Genomic DNA, 17904 nt, shown 5'->3' with positions numbered 1-17904 from the left:
AATGGGATTTTTAAGAGTAGGGTATTTTTCTCAGGTCAGTATACCCAGCAACTGAGGGAAGCCCTGTGTATCACAGGCACTTGGTCAATGATTGACAAAAGAACAGGTAATGAGTTTACGCAGGGAAAAAAAAAAAAAGCCCAAATTCAAGAATGTAGAGTGCAGGTTAAAACTGTTCATCTGTTCCTGAATAGACACTTGACTGCAGGCTAATGAAGTTGGAAACTTTTATATGACCCAGCTCTGCAGAGACAAAAAAAATGGCTATTCACTTGGCCCACGATTACTGAGAGCCTCCTCTTTGCATCTGAGGCTAGGATGCATGGCTGGGCCGGCATATTAAGCAGGACCTTGAAATAATAATATTTCAACTGCTCTAATTCTGCATGGGGCAGGGCAACATTTCTTTTTAGGAATAGGCACCAGCCGTTCCACACTGGACATCTTTTCTTTCATTTTCCCTCCCCGACCACGCAGCTGCGTGTCTTCCTAATGGCCTATCTAACCCTCCTCCCCGAACCCCCCAACTTTTCTGTCTTAGCTGCTTTTCGGTCCTGTATGGTCTCCCGATCATGAACTGCAGAATTACAGGACCTGACCTTTCAAAACATCTCTTTGTCCCCTGTTCCTGGCATATATTAGTAAATGATGAATAAATATTTGCTGACTGATTAGACGCTGTGTCTTTTGGAATATGGGTTTATGTGTTGCATGATTTTTCCTTTTTTGAGAATGATACACATCATTTTAAAAGGAATGACTCACCATCGTTGGTCATTCTCATGACATTGAATGGAATTCAGAAAAAGAATCTCTGCTTTTATATTTCGTTTCAAAAGACAGCTTGAAAAAATGGCTTTGAGTTTTCTTGGAAACGACTTCTTTGTTTATTTACAAATTAATTGCTTTCCCCACCACTTCCCTTTAGTGCTGGTAATTAAAAGTATTTAGAAATAATTAGTAACCACATCCAGTCCTGATTTCTTAAGTCTATTCATTGAATAAATTGAATAGCACGGTTATTTTCTCTTTATTGTTCTTGAGCTGGTTTTCTTAGCTGTTTTTTGGAAGGCTCACAGAGCATCCATAGATTTGAAATATTCTTCATTTGGGTCTAACTGGTGTATCGCTAGGTCTCGCTGTTTTAAATAGTTTCCTATAATTGTAGCAGAACGTGAGATGCAAACATAATGAATTAATAATTATATTTCATTATGAATACATGTTAATTTTTCTCATACATTTTAATTTTATATGAAGAAGAAATTAATTACTCTGTAATTCTTTTGGCCAAAATAATTACTTCAAAAAACAACAGCGTGAACGTATTTTGGGATATTTTAAACAAAGGTTTGACGGTGCCAGAACAGGTAACAATGGCTTGGAATTTCATGTCTAATGTAAAATATTGCTACAATCCTTAAGTCACTCTCGGGGCTTTTATCTGTAAAAAGCTAGGAAATTCAAAGCTTAATTTGACACTTCATCAATAACAAACGCCTCTCTTGTGAACTGACTTTGCCATGATTAAGAAAAATAAAACGGATAGGGCTCACTATGGGAGACACTACCAGTTACTCCTCTTACACATTTATTTTTATTTATTTGTTTATTTATTTTTGGCGGGGGGAGGTAATTAGCCTTACTTATTTATTCTTTGAGGAGGTACTGGAGATAGAACCCAGGACCTCGTGCATGTTAAGCACGTGCTCTGCTGCTGAGCTGTACCCTCCCCCCACTTATATGTTTATTGAGTATGTTATTTGTTACTTTTGTGGGAAATTACTGGCATGGGGTTAATATGGTATGTCTGAATTTTTTAATTTTTTATAAGAGTACTGTGATTAAGTTAACAGAATGAAAACTGCTGATGGTATTATAATAATTTATTACAGCTCTGTCTAATATTTTTAGTTCCTTGACTCTAAGATGCACTTTATTTTACTTTTTTTTTTTTTTACAGAATTTCCATTGCTGCAGTTGCAGTAGACCTTAGAGTCAGAATACATTTAATGTCCTTTTCTTTTTCCTTCAGAGCTGTTGTTGAATCAATGATGCATCTTAAAGTCAATGACATTTTAGGCACATTAATTACATATAAAGAGTAACCCTTTCAAAGTTGAAGTATATTAAAGTAAATCCTACATATTTGATGTAGAAAAGACCTTAAGGTATCCAATAGCTGCCTAGTTCACAATCATTTATTTTACTGATAAGGCAGCTGAGGTTCAGAGAAATTAAAAACTGATGGAAAGTCAAATAGCTAATACATTCATGAGTCGAGTAAGAGACCAGTAAAGATGCTGGTAATCCAGCGCGTTGGAAAGGGCTTGGGGGAACTCTCATTTCAGTGCTGGTGGAAGAGAAAGCAGCGATACCATTTCTTACACACCAGCTTCTATTAATGTGCTGGGACTACAGCTGTGGCCTGATGGTGCAGACAAACATGGTAGCCACCAGCCACAGCGGGGTATGTAAGTTTAAAGCAAAGTAAACTTAAATGAAAACAGAAGTTCACTTCCTCACTTGCTGTGGTCACTTTGAAGTCGGCAGCCACATATGGCTAGTGTATTAGACAGTAAAGATGTCCCTAGCATCCTAGGAAGTGCTAATGGATGGAATGCTTCATTGGTACCCTTAGGCAGTCACCTTTAAAGCTGAAGAGCCACCTAAGACATGTTCTTATTATGACTTAATGCCATTTACAGCAACATGGATGGACCTAGAGATGATCATACTAAGTGAAGTAAACCAGACAGAGAAAGACAAATGTTACATGATGTCGCTCATATGTGGAATCTAAAGAATAAGGTGCAAATTTTATTTACAAACCAGAAATAGACTCTTGGTCATAGAAAACGAACTGTGGTTACCAAGGGGGAAAGGTTGGGAGGGATAAATTAGGAGTTTGGGATTAACAGGTACAAATTACTGCATATAAAATAGATAAACAACAAAGACCTATTGTAGAGCACAGGGAATTATATTCAACATCTTATAATAACCTCTAATGGAAAAGAAGCTGAAAGAATATATATATGTGTATATATGTGTATGACAATCGCCATGTTTTACACTAGAAACTAACATTGTAAATCGACTGCACGTCAATGAAAAATAAGTGATGTACTGATCATCTGCATCCTCTTGTATCCTAACCCTCCCCCGCCTTGTGAGCTTTCCCCCATGTGGTACCTGCACTTGTCTTCTAGGTTTCATCTTCTGTGTCACTGTTGTCGCCACCTGCCTACCTGCCGGTCCGTTTGAAGTTGTCCCTCAGTGGCCTTACTCCTTTCAAAGCTCTTCTCAGTCTGGAATGTCTTTAACTCGGGAATATTTTGTGATCATCTGTGATGTGCCAGGCCTTGTTCCCGGCCCTGGGAATGGAGAGCTGAGGCTCAGAGGTGGAGTCCCTGATAGAGCTGATACATGGCCAACAGGCACATGAAAAAATGCTCTGTGTTGCTAATTATCAGAGAAATGCTAATCAAAACTACAACGAGGTATCATCTCACATTGGTCAGAATGGCCATCATTCAAAAGTCTACAAACGATAAATGCTGGGGAGGCTGTGGAGAAAAGTTAACCCTCCTACACTGTGGGTGGGAATGTAGTTTAGTGCCGCCATTATGGAAAACAGGAGGGAGATTCCTCAAAAAACTAGAGTTACCATATGATCCAGCAATCCCACTCCTGGGCATTTATCTGGAGGGAACTCTAATTTAAAAAGACACAGGCACCCCATTGTTCACAGCAGCACTATTTACAATAGCCAAGACATGGAAACAACCTAAATGTCCATCGACAGATGACTGGGTAAACAATAGGTGGTATATTTATACAATGGAATACTATTCAGCCATAAAGAAGAATAAAATAATGCCATTTGCAGCAAGATGGTTGGACCTGGAGATCGTCATTTTAAATGAAGTAAGTCAGACAGAGAAAGAAAAATACCATATGGTATTGCTCACATGTGGAATCTAAAAAAAAAAAAAGACACAAATGGACTTATTTACAAAACAAAAAAAGACTCACAGACATAGAAAACAAATTTAGGTTTACCAGAGGGGAAAGTGGGGGAAGGATAAATTAGAGGAGTTTGGGATTAGCAGATACACACCACTATATACAAAATAGATGAACAACAAGGTCCTCCTGTATAGCACAGGGAACTATATTCAATATCTTGTAATAACCTGCAATGAAAAAGAATATGAAAAGGAATGTGTGTATGTGTATGCATGACTGGGACATTGTGCTGGACACCAGAAATTGACACATTATAACTGACTATACTTCAATTAAAAAAATGCAAAACTACCAAATATAAAAATAAAAAATACCCCCTGCCCCCCCCCCAAAAACACACACAGGGTGAAAAAAAGAAGCCTTCAGAGCTTGGCAGCCCCAGTGGGTGAAGCGGAGGCAGAGGCAGGGAGCAGAGACCCTCCTGGGCTCAGCTCCCTCTGCACCCACCAGCCCCCGCCCACTGATGACGGCAGGCTCACTGCCACTCCAGCTGGAGGTCAGGGTGCGAGGTCTTACTCTCCAGCACCTATTGCTCTGAACGCCTGGGTGCAGCTTGACTCTTGGTCCCCAGTCCTTCCCTCCAGCATCCTGCCTTCGGTGGATCTGCTCACACCCGGGGGCAGCTCCCTCCGTGACCTGCATGGAGACTGGGAAGGAAGGCAGTCCGCCCGGCATGGGAAGAAAACGACTCCAACTGCTTAGGTACTTGGAAACCTCTTGGCTGCTCCTTTCACAGAGGCTGTCTTACTGGTGGTCTTGCTCCTTCCCCGGATCCCAGTCGTGTTCTTACTGCTTGAGCGGCCCCCTCTCTACTGCGACTCGTCTTCTGTCTCCAGTGCTGTCTGCCGAAAGTTACAAACTCGTGATTTTGGTTTTGCAGAGAAATTTAACTTTCACTGTGCCACCTCTAGGCTGCAACTTACAATGGGAGGCATTACACTCCTCTGAAGAGAAGTGCCATCTACCAGGCCATGCACTTGTAGAACCAGAAAAAAAGGAGAAAAGGGTTTCCAGTTACAATTTTCACTTAAGTTGGGCCAGAGAAAATTCTTAGGCAGACCTGTTCCCGACCCAGGGGACAAACTGCAGAGGGGTGTGTGTGTGTGTGTGTGTGTGTGTGTGTGTGTGTGTGTGTGTGTGTGTGTGTGTGAGTTTCCCTTCCTTTGAGGATTTTCCAGAGCAGAATTTATATTTTCTCAAAATACACACACTCCCTCAGATCACTGGATTTTTCTTTTAACTGGATCAGTCTGCTGGTTTAAGCTAATTTAAAAATTATCTTGAAAACGAAGACTTTTTCTTGAGGTCGTGCTGGACTTTGGAGACAGTGTAGAACTGGGAGGCGGACTCCTCTGCATTCAAACCTTTGTCTGCCAGTTTTCGTTGTTTGATCTGTGGTCTCAGTGGTTTCCATCTGTGGGAATGACAGCAATGTCCATCTCTTGGAATTGTTTAAGGCATTAAGTGAGACAGTGTCTAGGCCATACCCTGTTTCCTGTGTAATGCACCTCTTGGATGTATTAAAAGATCAAAACCAAGAAATTGACCATAGGTTTATATGTTTTATACATATATATATATATTTATTGAAATCTAGTCAGTTTGCAATGTTGTGTCAGTTTCTGGTGTATAGCATTGTGTTTCAGTCAGACATGAACATACATATATTCATTTTCATCATAATAAGAAGAGTTCTGTGTTTAGAGAGTTAAGATATTTTGAAATTCCAGTGGAGTTTCATATAGGTAATCCTGTCCAAACGAATACTGTCCTGGTATATTCCAGTGACTCGGGAAGTCACAGCTGATGGAACCCTGCTCGGGCAGGTAACGTCTCCGTGCTGGTTGTCCCCGGGGGGCTGATGACACGTCCTGGGCAGCCCCCTCTCTGGCCCTCTTGTCCTCTCCTCATCCCCTCCCCCTGGGGACAAAGCCCACTTACGCAGCTGTGTGAGAGTGATTATAGTCTGATAAGTGGAACCTGGGGAGAGAGGAAGACACAGAGGAACAGACTAGGATGCTCTCGAGGAAATGGGGCTGGGCTGTCCTTTGGGCTGTCTGGTTTCCTTCTCTGGAGTAACTCCCTCTTTCAGTCTGGAGTTTCAGAAAACTTTTAAGTAAGGTCTTTGGTCTGCTCCATTTTCTTTCTTTTTGTTGAAGTCTAGACAGTTTACAATGTTGTGTCAGTTTCTGGTGCACAGCATCATGTTTCAGTCACACATGTGCCTACATGTATTCATTTTCATATTCTTTTTCATTATAGGTGACTACAAGATATTGAACATAGTTCCCTGTGCTGTACAGTATAAACTTGTGGTTTATCTGTTCCATTTTCCATACCAACAAATTCTCTGCTCAGATTGAGATTATAAAGTTTGGGGTCATTTAGGAAAGTTAGGGATTACCTGTATGTAGAAACCAGGACATGTGTATCTCTGTAATGAACTGTTAGCTTCCCTTTCTAATTTATAGTGAGATCAGTGAGAAAATGTGATCTGTAAGGCCAGCCTGCTTTGAAGGATAACGCTTTGCTTCACTTTTTTCAGACACCCTGATACAAACACTTTTTGAACTGTACACTTTATATTCTTCATTCACAAGCTGATGTGTGTCAGACTGAATGCATATTTGGAAACAAGTGAGTGTCTTTATAGCCCTGAAAAGAGGGTACTTGGTAAACAGCACTGGAAGTATGCTGGTCTTTAGAAAGCACGTGGTATAATCGCTTTGCTTTTTGTTGGTGTCTTTATTACCCTAAACCTTAACACAGTACTAGAAACCATTGTAAACTATACATTCAAAGAAAGGTCTTTTTAAGAAATTTGATAATACCTTTTTTGATAACTTCATGAATTTTACCTTTCAACGATATTCAGTAAAACAAATTAGTGTAGCAACACTCAACCCTGTCTAGGGGACGGGTCCTATAGTCACAGCCTTTTAAATTCCTGTTTTCACCTTTAATTTTCCTAAATGGAATATAGGCTCTTTTTAACTCCGTATGTGTAGCAGTATTAAAATTATTACGATTTCTTACAGTAAATTCCCCCAAAATAGTTATTCCTAAGGAGAAACAATAGTTCAACCAAATTTTAAAAGTGCCAGTAAGGCAAAAATCATGAAATATATTCAATTATGAGTTAAAGATGATGTGGTGGAAGTGATTTATTTAGCAATGTCAAGTTTGTGAAGATGAAAACTAAATGCATTTAAGCACACATTTAAAATTTAAACAGGCTTCTTTTCTCATGAATGAAATTTAATTAGATTTGAAACAAACTTCTTCTGAATGTTGGAAGAGACAAATGATGTTAAGTGTGGATCTACTTGAGAAACTGATGAAAACAAAAAAGCATTTTTTTTTACAGTTCTTGTAAAATTATTTTCTCCTATTGTGAAAGCTTGAAAGCTAAAGACTCCACATATCAGCAAAATATTCCACCGAATATAACTCATGCAAAGTAGGTGAGTTTAAGTTGGATGAGCTTAATTTGTTGAAGATTTTGCAAAATAAACATTTTAAAGATCCTATTTTCCAACTCGGCTCAGGAGATTCTATATTTATGTGTTTATTTTTTACTATTTAAGTGAAAGACCAGACTCAAGGCTTAAATGGAAATTTTTACCTTCATGAAGTTTTTAGCATAGTTGGTGTACAGGTGCGACGGCACGAACGTGATTGAAATGCTGTTCACTGGAACCTTTGCCGTTTGCTCGTGTTTTACCCTTGGCTGGGAGAGAGAATTGGACAGTTTTCTTTCGTGTCTATAAACACCTGTAACTTAACTGATTAAGTGTCTTTTTTAGGAAAGACAATGCTCTGAGAGCTTGGCGATCCGATATTTTAGGAAATGACAGGAGTAAATGGTAATTTTTAAAAGATAACCCCACACTTATACCCAATTAGTTAAAAATGCATCGAGGCATACAATGGTGAATGTATGGGAACCACTGAATTAGTTGTGTGGTTGTGAGTTATAGCTCAGTAAAGCTGTTACAGAAAGTAAATTATTGACCCAGGGATGCAGGTGGGCTGCCTCCTAGCCGAAGGATGGGGGTGGGTCAGGAACTGGGAAGCATCTGGATAGATAAACATGTGGCGGTGTTACCGAACTGGTCAGGTCCTAGCCCGGCCCGAGACCCCCATCCTGGTCCGGGAGGTTCGTTTTCTGATCGGATTTGCGCAGCCAGTGACAAAGCCGATGCAACAGCAGGGGCTTTGTTCTGTGGCCAGAGAACGGAGCCCTGGGAACCTGGTTCGCAAATCAGCTTCTCAACCCAATTCTGGCGGAGACAGCCAACAGATAGAGGGTGGAGGTAAGTGGGAGGGGACCGGAACGAGAGGGAAGGACATTCACGAGTTATCTGAGAACCGGGTTGTGGTTTGGACCCTGAACTGACAGCAGCTCTCCTTTTCCAACCTTGTACAGGCTTTTCTGTTGTTGTCATGGCAACTGGCAACTGTCATGATGTGATGGGTGTGTCATTTAGCAGTTAGTGTATTACAGTGAGCGCATGAGGCTCAGGGTCCCCTGGACGTCAAATCCACCACCATCTCGGGCCTGGTTGGTTCTAACCGGGTTTGTTTTTTTCTCGTTGCAGCTTCCTCCTGAAACTTAGATCAGAGCAACTGGTTTCCGTTGGAGGGAAGGGCGGGGCACGATCCTGGGAGCAACAGCCTCCGTAGCACTAGTTGACGCCCAGGATGTGTAAGAAGTCTTTCAGGAGCTCTCCTCTTTGAGAGAAAGGAGACACACAAGACTTGCTTTTTAAAGGCAGGCTTTTTAAACCTAGACTTTACATCTGGGTTTTTCTGCTCTGGGATCATGGGAGTCAAATTCCCAACTGGAATCCTGTGTCCAAAATGTGAGGATGGATGTGGGTTGTGTCTCAAAAGACTGTAATGATCAAAATGAAGGGAAAATAGCTCTTAAAGTTTTTTTTAACCCCTCTAGCTTTTTTAGCAGCATTCCTTTAATTTTATAGTCTATAATTAAAAATATATATATGTAGACTATCTGGCATCCTACTGACTACCTCCAATGTAGAGAAAAATGTAAATATTTATATGATATGGACCGTATACCACATGCTTTGTGAGGTTGCCCCTCCCCTTAATATTATGATTGAATCAATTTTATACATTTTTGTTGCCACTGTAAAATCTCAGTGAAGTGGACAAATGAAGCTAACTTAATTCATGGTAGCCTTTTAGAATGCTGCTGATTATCCGAATTTAGGGAGCCTTTTTGGCTTTGCCTTCCATGCTGTTTCCTCACCTACCAGAAAGACAGAAGGAAAGGCAAGAGGGGAGGAGGCAGGAGGGGGCTGCCCAGGGACGGAGGGAAGATGAGAGGGTGTTTTCTAAGGACGTTTGTCTTGAGTGCAGTAACCACTCCCTAATCATGAGAGGCTTGGATTCACAAATCTGTGAGCTTTGGGCATCTCCTTTGTACAAGGACTGAGTTCCTCAGTGGAGCTACATTCAGTGTCAGAAAACACAGGACGCCCAGCCTTGAGGAGTGTACCAGCTCGTTCCGCAGGTGGTGGCCTTGGCCCAGTGAGACACACGCAGAGTCACCTATTTGTAACTTTGGTGACTTTCTTAGGGTTTCCCTCATTCAAGCTCCAGATTTCACTCCAGTTTGCTGGAAGTTAGGTGCCCTGTTCCTGTCCTAGATTCCCTTTTTCTGACCTCCAGAGAAAATCAATTTCCAAGGTTTAAACTAAATTCACTCTCTTGTCTCCTTTGTTTTTGTCTACATGCTAACAAAATTCTCCTTAATCCCTCAAATCCGGACACCAACCCCTCTTTTTTCATATCGAAACCTTGATCCAAAACCATTTAATATCTGCCCAAGAATATAAATATTTGTTATGTAGCTGTAACAAATTCTCCAGTCTCGTACTATTGTATATAAGTCATAAATCTGTCTACCCACAGGAAATATAGCTTCCCCCTCCCAGTAATTAGATTATCTCCTGTATCTCCCCACCCGCTCTGTGCAGCTGTCTGGGGTAATTATACATGTGTTGTGCCCAAGGGTTTAATCCTGGCATCAGACAGAATTGGATTCATTTCGCATCTCTGCCACTTCCTCGCCGTTCTGGGCTGAAGGTTTGTGTCCCCACCAGCGTCATTCACTGAAGTCCTGGCCCCAGGTGTGATGGGGTTATTAGTGGGTGGGGAATGCTGGCGGGAATGTAAAATGCAGCCACTCTGGGAAATAGTTTGGCATTTTCTTACAAAGCTCAACATGTACTTACCATCTGATCCAGAGCTGTGCTCTTGGGCATTTATTCCAGGTAAATGAAAGCTATGTTCTGACACACAATCTGTATATGAAGTTTCACTGGGAACAAGCTAAGTGTCTTACAACCAGTGGATGGTCAAAAAAAAAAAAAATCTGGCGTGTCTGTGCAGTGAAATATTTCTCAGCAATAAAAAAGAGCAGATTATGGATAAAGTACAGCCACTGGGTGGATGGTAACATGACAGTTAATGAAAAAAAAAACAGTTTTAGAAAGGTATGTGATGTATGGCTCCATTTATATAGAATTTTCGATGTAAACTGGAGAGCTAGAAACCAGACAGGACAGGGTGGAGGATTCTGCGACTGGTGTGGTGTTTGGAACTCACACGCTCACACACAGGAGAGCGTGCTCGGGAGACCCAGGCAGCGCCGCGGCCTGGTTATCAGCCTGGTTTGGCTGTTGTGCTAGAATTGCTGAGGATGCCGCCGCTGAGAGGAGCCGAGTCAGTGACAGTCAAAGGGCCAACGCTTCTGCAACTTGTTGAATCTGTAGTCTTTCCAAAATTTTTAGAATTAAAAAAGTTATAAAGTATAATAGTGTCAGTTGCCCAGGGTCATGGTAACAAATGACCACATACCACGAGGCTTAGAATAACGGAGGTTCCTCCTCTGACAGTTCACAAGGGCAGAGGTCTGAAATGAAGATGTCGGCAGCGTTGGTCCCTCCTGGTGGCTCTGGGGAAGGTCCCTTTCCCAGTCCTCTGGTGTTCCTGGTCCTGTGGATTCACTCCTCCAGTCTCTCCTGTGTTCACGTGGCTTTCCCCTGTGTCTCCCCACGTCACGTCTCCATCAGCTTTCTCTTATAAGGACCAGTCATTGGGTTTAGGGCCCACCTTAAGTCCAAGATGGTCTTATCACCAGACCCTCAACTGAAGAATCTGCAAGTTCTTTCTGCAAGAAGTTATTTCCATGAAAAGTCCCATTCACGAGTACAGAGATTTAAGACCTACACGGTCTTTTGGGGGGAACAAACCACCAGAATAACCGAAAACAAAGAAAAATTACCCACAATTCCATTTTCCAGCGATAACCACTGTTTTAATATTGGAATATATCTGCATGTGGATATTTATGGAAAAATACCTATGCTTGTATAAACGAAGTCATGTTATAGCCAAGGTTTTATATGTTTCTTTTCTCGTTTAGCTTTGTATCATGAACATCTTTTTCAGGTCAACTTGAACTGAATGAAATGTAATTATAATTATATAGATGATTGTAAATTATACCACGTCAAATGTTTGTGCCTCTGACTCTCTTGACTCATTCTTTTCCTTGGAATTTTCTTTCATAGTCTTCATGTTTGCAAGGCAAAGAGAATTTTGCATGTCCCAACTTGGGAGATGTTTAGATACAGGAACTTGTGCTAGTGCTGTTTGTATAGGACTGAAATTTCACTTCATTTTAGGAATTTTTTCAATAGCAGCTTTATTGAGATTTAATTCATATATCTTACAGTTCAGCCATTTAAAGTGTAAAATTCAGTGATTTTTAGTATGTTCACAGAATTGTGCAACTGTCACACAGTGAACTTTAGAATACTTCTATGACGTCGGAAAGAAAGTGATACCCTCCAGCTAGTATCTCCGTCTCCCCTCATGTCCTCCTCCCTAAGCAGAGATTGATATACTTTCCATCTCTAGATATTTGCCTATTCTGGACATCTTGCATCAGTGGAATCATGTATATAAATATGTATATGTGTTTTTCTGTGATGTAATTCTTTCCCTTAGCATAATGTATTAAAGTACAGTCAGTTACAATATGTCAATTTCTGGTGTGCAGCACAATGTCCCAGTCATGCATATACATACATATATTCATTTTCATTTTCTTTTTCATTAAAGGTTTTTACAAAATATTAAATATAGTTCCTTGTGCTATACAGAAGAAATTTATTTTTTAACCTATTTTTATATATAGTGGCTAACATTTGCAAATCTCAAACTCCCAAATTTATCCCTTCCCATCCCTTTCCCCCAGTAACCATAAGATTGTTTACTGTGTCTGCGAGTCTGCTTCTGTTCTGTAGATGAGTTCATTAGTGTCCTTTTTTTTTCTTTTTTTAGGTACCACATATGAGTGATGTCATGCTATTTTTCTTTCTCCTTCTGGCTTACTTCACTTAGAATGATGATCTCTGGGTCCATCCATGTTGCTGCAAATGGCATTATTTTATGGCTGAGTAGTATTCCATTGTATAAATATACCACATATTTTTTATCCAGTCACCTGTTGATGGACATTTAGGTTGGTTTCATGTCTTGGCTGCTGTATATAATGCTGCTGTGAACATTGGGGTGCCTGTGTCTTTTCTAATTAGAGTTCCCTCCAGATATATGCCCAGGATTGGGGTTGCTGGATCATATGGTAGCTCTATTTTTAGTTTTTTAGTGAATCTCCATACTGTTTTCCATAATGGCTGCACCAAACTACATTCCCACCAGCAGTGTAAGAGGGTTCCCTTTTCTCCACACTCTCTCCAGCACTTATTGTTTGTGGATTTTTAATAATGATGGAAAGAATAACTTTTTTTCAGTGGTCTTGCTCCTACAAACCCATGACCTCAGACTAATCATGAGACAAACACCAGACAAATCTCAGTCAAGAGACATTCAACAAAATGCCTGACTGGTACTCTTCAAAACTGGTAAGGTCGGCAAAAAGAAAAAAGAAATGTCTGAGAAATTGTCACAGTAAAGGGAAGCCTAACGTAAGATAATATCTAAGTATTACTGTGATCTCCTGGAGCAGAAAAGGGATGGGACTGTCAGTAAAAACTAAGGACACATGAATACATGTTTGACATCTGTTAGTGGTAACACATGTCAGTCTTGGTTCACTGACGACAAAGCTACCATAGAGTGTTAAGATGCTGATGATGGGGAGACAACGTTTAGGGTTAAGGGGCACTCGGTACTGTCTTCACAATTTTTCTATAAATCGCAAATTTCTCTAAAATAATAAAATAAAACTACATGTAATTTTATGTAATTGAAGTGAAAATCCCTGTTGCCTGATGTCACTGAGCTACAAGTAGACCCCACTGGGCACTGCCCCCACCTGGGGACTCCCTCCAACAATGCCAAGGGATAGCCAGCACCCAAGTCTGCAGAGAGGAAGTTGCAAGAGCTTGTGAATCGTAAGTCTATTTCCACTTTAATTATTTCCCCCAACCTCAAAGGGAAACCTGTGTCCATGCTCAGAATTTCTTTAAAGTACTTCATAAATCATTTTTTATAAACTGCCCCCCTAAGCCACCTTCCAAGAATGCTTAATTACAACGCACTAAAGGACCAGAAAGTCAGCCCCCGTTACGCATTTGCCTGCTCTTAAAATTATGGTTTTACATTCCGCTGTATCCCACGTTTTACAAGTGATTATAAAAAGAGTAAGTCGAAGAGAGAAAGTGATTATTCCTACAAAAGATGAGACCAGACGACCCCTCACCATGAGCCGCAGACACTCGAGAATTTAAGCAAGGAAACAGAAACTGGATTTCAGGTACTTTATTTAACAATTGGTACCATTGTAATGGAAAGGAAAAGCAGGAAAAAGCGTGAACTTAACCATTTTCTAAATTTAGGACATTAACAAGTCCAAGTAGCAGTATTTTTAAGTGATTTGTATCTGTTTAGGTACAGTCAGCCCATGAAATTTTCTATTGTTTGTTTTTAAAATTTCTGACCTTATAAGTCCAGAAATGCCAGCATTTAAAAGTATTTTATGTGTCTGTTACATGTATATATACAAACAGACATTAAATGCATGTGTGTAGATTATAAACGTATGTCTCTCGATAGTTTCACACACACACGCCCCCCTCCACCCCACAATACAAGCAGACAAAGGAGGGGGCACCTTTCTCCGAACAATACTGGTTTCGTGTTTTACTTTTGGTCACTGACACATTTGCATAATGGACTTGTAAGCAGAGCTGATCTGTGTGTTCAAGGCCATTTATCTGCAGTAAATTAAATGTGAGATGCTGTAGGACAATTGTGTTATTTTATTCCATTTGAGAGAGAGAATGCCTGCTTTGGGTGCCCCTTGGGTAATACAGAAAGGCTTTACTAATGTAATTAAAATAAAGCTGAGCTCTTTAAACTCTAAAGAGATTCACTTTGGTATCTGGGCAAATAGTATTTCTTTGGGAATGAATCAGAGATTGGATGCAGATCCTTCTAAACAGTTGACGGAAAGGCGAGAAGCTGATACATGTTTTCCACTCCAAGGTGTGAACCACTTGATAATTTAGAAGATCTGTTAGACAGCAATTTGGAGCGGACGTGCAGTATTTTAGACAGAATAAGAAGCTTTGAAATCTTAGGCAGAAGTATGAATCCTGGTTCTGGTACCGAAGTCTCTATGTCATTTGGGTGAATTTTATTAATACCTTTGAGCCACAGTTGAGTTCACACATCTGCATGATGCGGGAAACTCTCATATCTTTGGGAAACAATATCAACACATGTGATTTTGTGAAATACCTTCCAAGGTGTCTGAGGAGTCAGAATTCAAGAGTAGAGCCAAAGCCATACAGGGCTTTAGTGGTGATTAGGTGAAATCGTACGTGTGAGATGTCTACAGCTGCGTCCAGCACGTGGTGGGCACTTAGGTGGGGTCCTCCTTGCTCAGCGGTGCTCTCAGATTGCTGTGCTCGTGTTCTCCACAATTAGGGTTAATTCCTTCGGTGAAGCTTGAAGGTTGTGTGTGAAATCTGTGTTTATTTCTAGCTGGAAGCCTACTCTTAGGCCTAACAACTCCATCCTTTTGTTTGTGTTTTTAATTTAAAAATTTTTTTATTGAACTCTAGTCTGTTTACAAAGTTGTGTTAATTTCTAGTGTGCAGCATAGTGATTCGTTTATACATCTATATATTCATTTTCATATTCCTTTTCATTATAGGTTATTACAAGATACTGAATCTAGTTCCCTGTGCTGAACAGTACGACTTTGCTGTGTATCTATCCTGTACATAGTAGTTTGTGCTAAACCCAAACTCCTAATTTATCCCTCCCTCCCCCCCATCCCCCTGGTGAGCATAAGGCTTAAGTTTGTTTTCTATGTCTGTGAGTCTGTTTCTGTTTTGTAAATAGGTTCATGTGTCCTTTTTTTTTTAGATTCCACATATAAGTGAGATCTTATGGTGTTTTTCTTTCTGTCTGGCATACTTCACTTAGCATAGCACCATCCAAGTCCGTCCGTGTTGCTGCAAATGGAAGTATTTCATTCTCTTTATGGCTGAGTAGTATTCCATTGTATAAATATACCACAGCTTCTTTATCCAGCCATCTGTCAAGGGGCGTTGAGCGTCTCCATCCCTTCATATTTCACATCTGGGTAAAGGAAGCCCAAACCCGGTCTGCTGGCCCTGCAGTGCCCAGGTGCTCCTGCTGCTACGACACATGAATTTAGGCCAGGATGCTGTTCCTTTTCTGATGTTTGATTTGCTCAGATGGTAATTTTCCTTTTAACTTACACTTTTATTCAGCAAATACTTACTGGGCACCGATTATGCAGTGCAAAATACAGATAAAGTCTCTCCGTTCTCAACAAGTTTTCGTCCCTGTGAGGGTGGACAGCCAGTAAACCTGTAAGTGTGGATGTGCTGGGTGGTGAGGAGTGCTAAGAGGGAAGTAAAGCAGGAGTGACAGATGTGCAGGTTGGCAGGTGCTGTTTCAGTAGTGAGGGAAGGCTTCACAGAGGAGGCACTTTTGAGCTTTGGGGTAAAGTTGATGGTTGGAATGATTGTAAAACACATGCGCACGTGAGTGAAATTTATTTAAAGCTTGTTTATAGCTCCTAAAATTTATGTCACACAAACATCTTAAGAGAAAATTGATTCCTATTTGTATCTTATAAGTGATGGAACCCTCCTGCCATCATTAACTGAGGCTAGGCCCCCAGTCCCTCTGTCCTCCCCTGCTGCAGTGTCCTTACCTTGCTGATGGCACTCTTAGACTCCCTCTGCATGTAAATCCTTTGCAGACTTTCTAGAGAGACCTCTAAGAGCAGCGTCCTTGCTGAGGACCCTCCCGAGACTCCCCACTCTCTCTAAGGGCATTTTTTATAATGCATGGATGTCCCAGCATCAAGCCACCTGTGGTCCTTGTCAAAAACGCAAGTTCCCTGGTATAGACACTGATCTAATGAATCAGAGCCTCTAGAGGTGGGACCCCCATGAATATTTATAAGAAACAGCCCAGATGACTTACATGCTTGATACGATCTGAGCATCATCAATGTATTAGATAAAATACCAGCTCTGGAACGGGGTGTGCAAAGCTCATTCTTTACTCTTCATGTCACCTGTTTCATCTCTGCCTCCTGCACCCAGTCCCCTGGCCTCTCCTGCTCATCCTTTAAGACCAGAGACAGCAGCATCTCACCCCAGGGTCTCATCTGTTCTCCCCCCGCCCAACTGCACATGCTTCTCTCTGTCAGTCTTCTCATCCCGTTCTCAGCCCCTCCCTCCCTTTAGATGATGACGATCTTGAGGCTGGAGAGTCTTGTTTACACAACACATAGCAAGGTATCTGGTATAAGGTACACCTTTAAAAAAATCTTTCAAAAAATAATTTTAGATGGATGAATAAATGGCACCACCTTCTAGTGGACAGGGAGTCCACTATGGAAGTTGAGCCTGCGTTTTAGGTAGGTCACACAAGAGATAGACAAGAAAGAGAAGGTCAGAACTGGACAAGTTGAATTCTAGTAAGAATTTCTAAAATTGGATGTTTAGGAGCTCACGACTGGAGATTCGCCTTAGATCTAGGAAGAGATGATTGGCACCGTGGGGCCACAGCCAGGTGGATGCAGAGGCTTTATGTTTTACACATATTTGGTACAACTTGCTGTTTATTTATTTAACAAAGATGATCAGGGTATTTATTTAGAGACACACAGTCATGATCTAAAGTCTAGAAATGAACTGTCTGGAAGATACCAGCCAAGCTGGGGTCATTGAAGTAATGTGATTAGATGATCTTCTAGAGGAAGGAATGGACAGCTTAGGATGTAGATGATAGAGAAGACCTGTATTTAAAGAGAAACTGAGAATGAGGGCTTCAGAGGAGAAAGCAGAGAGAGGGACTGGCAGCCGAGGGGAGGTTTTATGGAGATGGGGAGTGGTCGGCTGTGACAAATGCTGCAGAAAGATCCAGTGAATTGAGGGTTGAAAGCTGTCTTTTGGACTTTGCATTTAGGAGTCAGCAGGGACATTAAGACAACCAGTTTTCATGGGGCGACGGGGTTGGGAGCCCTTGGGGTGGCCAGTGAAGGTACTGCCATTGAGAATCACCTCCGTGCTCAGGAAGCTTTAGACCGAGGGCAGCAGGACGGCGAGGAGGCGTGCCCTTCCCTGGGTTGGTTTAGTTTGGTTTTCCTTGTGGTCCCTGTAACTTGAGCATGTGTAATTGCCCAAGAGTTAGAAATCCTAGGAAAAGGAAAGTTCCTTAGGAACCAGGAAGGATTGGACGCTACTGACATGGAGAGGAATGGAGGCTGCGTCCCTGAGCGTAAGTGGAGGAACGAGGGACGTTAGCTTGAGAAGGGGA

General features: G+C 41.2%; 1 protein-coding gene across 6 annotated transcripts in view; it reads left to right on the top strand.

Moving 5' to 3' along the window:
* Positions 1-17904, top strand: part of PDGFC (platelet derived growth factor C) — a 188496-nt gene that overhangs the window by 47346 nt on the left and 123246 nt on the right. Inside the window, exon 1 of one of the 6 annotated variants that reach the window (XM_072974807.1) lies at positions 8276-8348. The exons of 4 other annotated variants lie outside the window; for them this stretch is intronic. The gene's annotated coding sequence lies outside the window, so the exon portion shown is untranslated. Of the gene's footprint in view, positions 1-8275; positions 8349-13350; positions 13488-17904 lie in introns of those variants that run through there. One more of the 6 variants, XM_072974790.1, reaches the window with a different exon arrangement.

Source organism: Vicugna pacos, chromosome 2 (genome assembly GCF_048564905.1).
Source record: "Vicugna pacos chromosome 2, VicPac4, whole genome shotgun sequence".
NCBI classification, from domain to species: domain Eukaryota; kingdom Metazoa; phylum Chordata; class Mammalia; order Artiodactyla; family Camelidae; genus Vicugna; species Vicugna pacos.
The sequence above is the reverse complement of the archived record's forward strand: the minus strand, read 5'-3'. Positions and strand labels throughout refer to the sequence as shown.